At 40.7% G+C, this 6,028-nt stretch overlaps 1 protein-coding gene across 2 annotated transcripts in view; it reads right to left on the reverse strand.

Annotated features, from left to right (window-relative positions):
* The window catches only part of osbpl2b (oxysterol binding protein-like 2b), a 38,792-nt gene extending 33,808 nt beyond the window's left edge, over nt 1–4,984 (reverse strand). The window contains exon 1 of one of the 2 annotated variants that reach the window (XM_036592476.1): nt 4,854–4,984. The gene's annotated coding sequence lies outside the window, so the exon portion shown is untranslated. Of the gene's footprint in view, nt 1–2,340; nt 2,477–4,853 lie in introns of those variants that run through there. The other variant, XM_036592477.1, reaches the window with a different exon arrangement.
* Nucleotides 4,985–6,028: the final 1,044 nt, after the last annotated feature.

Below are 6,028 nucleotides of genomic sequence, written 5' to 3' on the forward strand. Positions count from 1 at the left end.
GATAGAAACTGTATTCCGAATGGCCTCAATTGGATTAGACTATTCCGATTGAAGTGCATACTTGGACGTATTCTATTCCGATTGAGCTATCAGTCAGATTATTAATGGATTATTAGGCTGCATGTAAGCGTGGCTAGTGAGTGATCATTGTGTGTGTGTATGCATGAGAATGTGTGAGAGTGTAAATAAAACACTTGCTGGTGATACAGGACTGGTCGCTTCTTTTACTATCTTACTTGACAACATTCAACAAAATCTATAGGGTGAGGTGGAATTTGAGAGGCAGTCTAACCTGCTTCAGTGTCTCTGACACAAACAGCAACTTAATGACGTGTAAGGGTCAAGGTTTAGGTCTGAACGTCAGCCGTATCACAGAATACAACCAAAGGCAATTCAAGAAAGTAAAGACTGACATTTGTCTGCTGTACTTTGTGCATGAACTGTGTACAGTAAGACAAGTAGGTAATAGGTCATGACAGCAAAGCCTGCACGGGGATAAAGGTCAGGGCTGTGACTGCACTCTCAACCAATCAAACATCAAACATGTAGAAAACCCAAAATACAACCCCATTTCCAAAAAATGTTGGGATGCTGTGCAAAATGTAAATAAAAACAAAATGCAATGATGAGCAAATCATTTAAACCCTGTATTTCATTGAAAATGTTTCAAAGACAACAAATCAAATGTTGAAACTGAGAAATTTTATTGTTTGTTGAAAAATATTTGCCCATTTTGAATTTGATCCCAACAACACATTCCAAAAAAGTTGGGACGGGGGCAACAAAAGGCTGGTAAAATTGTGTAATGCTAAAAGCAAACCAAAAAAAAAAACATGGTGGTTGATTGACAACAGGTCAGAAACATGATTGGGTATTAAAGAGTGTCTCAGAGAGGCGGAGTCTTTCAGAAGTAAAGATGAGGAGGGGTTCACCACTCTGTGAAAGACTGCACCATCAAATAGTGCAACAGTTCAAGAAGAACGTTTCTCAACGTAAAACAGCAAAGAACTTCTGCTTTTCATCATCTACGGTTCATAATATCATTAAAAGACTCAGAGAATCTGGAGAAATCTCTGTATGTAAGAGACGAGGCCAAAAACCAGTATTTGCTGGCTGTGATCTTTGGACCCTCAGACGGCACTGCATTAAAAACAGACATGATTCTGTAGTGGAAATCACTGCATGGGCTCAGAAACACTTCTGAAAACCACTGTCTGTGAAAACAGTTCATCACTGCATCCACAAATGCAAATTAAAACTCTAAAATGCAAAGAAGAAACTGTACATAAACAGGATCCAGAAACGCTGCCACCTTCTCTGGGCCTGAGCTCATTTAAAATGGGCTGAGGGGAAGTGGAAAAGTGTCCTGTGGTCTGACGAATCAACATTTGAAACATTTGACGTGCACATCTGTGAAGGCGCCATTAATGCTGAATGATATATACATGTTTTGGCAACATATGCTGCCATCCAGACGACGTCTTTTTCAGGGAAGGCCTTGATTATTTCAGCAAGTTGATGCAAAACCACATTCTGCATGTATTACAGCAGCATTGCTCCGTATTAAAAGAGTCCAGGCACTAAACCGACCTGCCTGCAGTCCAGACCTGTCACCACTGAAAACATTTGGCACATTATGAAATAAAAAATACGACAAAGGAGACCCTGAACTGATGAGCAACTGAAATCCTATGTTAAGCAAGAACGAGAAACACTTCACTCTCAAAACTACAGCAGCGCCTCCTCAGTTCCCAAACGCTTACAGAGTGATGTTAAAAGAAGAGGTGATGAAACACAGTGGTAAACAGACCCGTCCAAACTTTTTTGGAACATGTTGCTGGCATCAAATTTAAAATGGGCATATATTTTTCAAAAAGCAATACAATTTCTCAGTTTCAACATTTGATTTGTTGTCTTTGTACTATTCTCAGTGAAATATAGGATTTGAATGATCTGCGCATCACTGAATTTTGTTTTTATTTACATTTTCCACATTTCCCAACTTTTTTGGAAATGGGGTTGTATTTCAAACAAACCAACACTTGGTTCAAACTCTTGAATACGCCGATACTGACTCTTGAATAGCACCCACTGCATCTTACATCAGTTTTACACACAAATGTGATGTTGCACAAATCGAGCTCGGGAGACGTTGTGTACACCTGACAAGGCAGAGCATGAATCAGCAAGTTAGGGCATAAGAAATCAGAGCACTAACAAAGACATGTATGTACTCCATCGTGGTATGCATGAGGGTGTGTGCGCACACACACACACACACACACACACACACGCGTGAGTAGCAACACACCATCACCAGGAATGCGTGTCGATACTCACCTCCCTAAAGCTGCCTCCAACTCCACATAGCTGCACCCCAGTAATGCAGATTTAATAGTACCTCTTTGTAAGGAGCAGATCTACATTACTGAACCGCCAGCGCCGTAATTGTGTCTCACAATGCAGTCAGCTGATAAGTGAACATGTCAAACCAAAGATCAGAGGTGACAAAAGGGCCGACACTCCTTTATGTAACACAATCAAAGTTTCAAGAGCTCTTTTCACACTTGTTTCAGACGTTTACGCCCTCTAGAGAACTGGAGTTGGCTGATTGTTTAATATAACAAATGACTGTTTAAACCAGGGGTGTCCAAACTCTGTTCAAAGTGGGCCAGACTGTACTGTCTCAAAATACCTGAGATATTAATCACAAATGGTTCAAAATATGAAGTTTTCAAAATATCAGCACATACAATCTGAGCTTTCTGTGAGCTACCATGTTTCCCATCACTGTATAAAAGATGCACAAGGTTTCTTTCATTGCTGGATTGCTCATTCAGAACAGCTGGAAATTGAGAATCACTTATGATAATAAAATGTAATTATTTCAGAGTAACAATACAACTGGTCTAATGTATTAATCTTGTTCCTATTCAAGTGTTTACTTGTTCAAAATATAATTTGTGAGGCAAACTAAACAAAAATCTGTGAATATTTTGGTTTTGTTAGGTAATGTCCTTCACATATCAAATAAATGCAGTGCAGCCACGTTTTTGTTCGACCTTAAAGGGTTAAGAAGTTTTCCATCCTGCCAAAATCGTTTTCGGTGTTTAGTTTGAGCTTCATGTCTGTCGAATTGACTAAATGTTGTTTACTAAATGAAGCTGCAGGCCTGGTCAGCTGCCACCGTCAGGCAAAAGGAAGAACTGCAATGTACTGGCTGGCGGGCCACTTATAACACGCTGTAAAACAGAAGCCTGGGGCCAATTAAAATCTGTCCGTGGGCCGCATTTGGCCCTGGGGCCGGACTTTGGACACCCCTGGTTTAAACAGTACACATTCTAGGTGGTTTAACTGGGTGGTTACTATTATTATTGAGTCAATAATCAAATACGTGCATTCTGTAGTTCATGGTTACAACAAAACTGGCTTCAAATCCACCCTAAAGGACCATAAGTTTCGCTGTAAACTACATATTCGGCCTCTGGCTGATGGAAAATGGTACTAGTGGGAAAAAACTACTTTTGAACTTTTTTTAAAAAAAGAATTTATAAAGCTGGGATGAAGGAGCTTCAAATGCAACGATTTGACTCTACAAAGAAAGATCAGAACTGTGGTCTTCTCTGTGGTTCTTTACCGATGTGAAAAGTGCACAATAAACAAGAATGACAGGAAAAATATTGATCGGCAAAGAAAACAAACGAATGGACCCCAGACCAAATCAAGCTTCACCGCTCACTCGAAGCCCAGACCACCACACGGAAGCTCTTACTTCAGACATATTCTAAAAAAGGACCAATTCATTGGAAAAGACCATTATGTTTGGATAAACGAGGAAGAGGAATCATGAAACAGCCATTCAGAAGACAGGAGATTCAGGAGGAACACTACACATATAATAATAATAATAATAATAATAATAATAATAATAATTATTATTATTATTATTATTATTATTATTAAATCTCTTAACACCCTGCAAGTTTGCCGAGCCAGATTTATCAGTTTAAGTCAAACAAGAACCAAAGTCGAGCCAAAGCAAACGAAAGATGCCCCAAACTACAGGAGAACTCCTGTCAGCCTCCCACACACCTGACTTCAACCTGTAGACGAGAGTCTGATGATGTGACTGTGACAGAAACGAGCCTCGTTTCTTCTCAACACCGACATTTAAAAACTTCGACCACTTTCATCTTTATGAACGTATTAAAATATTCCCTCCTTTTTCTATTACAGCACAGATTACAGACATTTTGGTGTCAAGGAACGCTGACAGACCGACCTTGGCAGTTCTGCACGTCTGATTTGTCTGCGCGTTCACGACAATAAGAGAACAAACTCAGCTACCAAACAGGCGAGTCTAATCCATGTTTGGTTAAACTAAATAAAGACGGCTGGATCGCTGTAACAGCGCTCCGAGGGCGGCTTAGATGGAAATAAACCAGAGGGCAGCGTAAACCAGTTAGCTGGCGTGCTAACCGAGCTAAGGTAGCTGTGGATGAACCGAGGCCGAGTCACTTTCAGTCACCCAGACAAGGGCAAATCTGAGAATAACGTTAGATGTTTAAACCACACAGAACACCTCATTCCAACGATTGACCACGTCCCAGCCTACGCAGGCAGTAAATAAAGCCAGACACTGGCCGCTCAGCTCAGCGCTCCTGTAGGTGATGCTCGTACCCGAGTGAGGAGGCTAACCAGCTAACAACGTTCAGCTCAACGGTTTTCTAGTTAGCTGCAATGCTAACGAGCTAACCTGAGGCGCTGAAGCGGAGAACGGCGCCTCGAGAGTCTGATACTCGGACAAAACAGCCCGCTGAGCGTTAAAAGCGCGGGTATAAATGCGTGTCTACCTGTGATGATGCGAGTCCCGCAGATTGACGTTCGGTTCAGCTTCCAGGATGCGAACTGACTCGTTACGGGACGCCGGAGGAGGAGCGGAGCTGACACCGCGGCGGAAGAGCCTGACGGGGCGGCTTCATGGACGCGCGCGTCGGCCAATCGCGTCGGCGGAATCTCGTCGCCTGACATCATTTCAGCCGACGTCGGCGAAGCGATTTGCATCGGAATGACTGTGGCCCCGTTCCCATACGCGTACCTGTGTTCTAGATAGGAGGCCTAGGTAGTGCATAGCTATCTGGCCAGAACCGTGGGCAGCCCACATTCTGCGTACCAGCTAAAAGTTAAAGGTAAGACACACGGACTGATATTGGGACGCAGCCTGCTACTCAGCTGGAGTTACAAACGATAGAACTGCTAATTTTGGAGACTAATCAGTGGACAAAGTACACAAACCATGTGATTGAGTTAAAGTAGAGATACCCAAGGTAAAATATTACTCCAGTAAAAGTAGAAGTTCCTCCCTTGAGTAAAAGTACAAAAGTATTCGCCTTCAAATGTACTTAAGTATCAAAAGTAAAAGTTTAATTATGGCTCTAATGTTCTATTATTATCATTTTTGTAACAAGACTCAGCTTTATTAACTCATTTTAGGTGAAAATACTCCAGTGTCTCTCTTGGTAAACCAGTCTTTTAATAGAATGTCATTAATTAGTGACGCTGATGTCTATTAAAATTATCATAAGCACAAAACACTGAAGGCGAACAGTTTCCATCAGGTAGAACTGAGTGGCTCTGAAATCACTTTTTGCAAACAAGCAAAGTTTCAGTTTAAGATTTATTTGCAATGTTTAAGTCTAATAAAAACTTGCTTTAAACTCAGGTTCACAGGTGAGGTTTCCTTTACTAAACTGCATCTGTAGGTCTCTGTTCATAAACATAAACTAGACAAAACTAATTTACTATAAAATGAAATGTGTTTGTATAAATTCAGAAAAAAGACACGTCAGTCACAACTGCATATGTGTACATATTTCTATATTATGGTCTATTTACACAAAGTTAGGTTAGTTCATCATTTATGTTGAATAGACACTCAAAATTTTACGCTGCTGCACTGACGTTGAACAGTGAACCGTGTAATATATATATATATATATATATATATATATATATATATATATATATA

The sequence above is a fragment of the Colossoma macropomum genome, unplaced genomic scaffold (genome assembly GCF_904425465.1).
Source record: "Colossoma macropomum unplaced genomic scaffold, Colossoma_macropomum, whole genome shotgun sequence".
NCBI classification, from domain to species: Eukaryota; Metazoa; Chordata; class Actinopteri; order Characiformes; family Serrasalmidae; genus Colossoma; species Colossoma macropomum.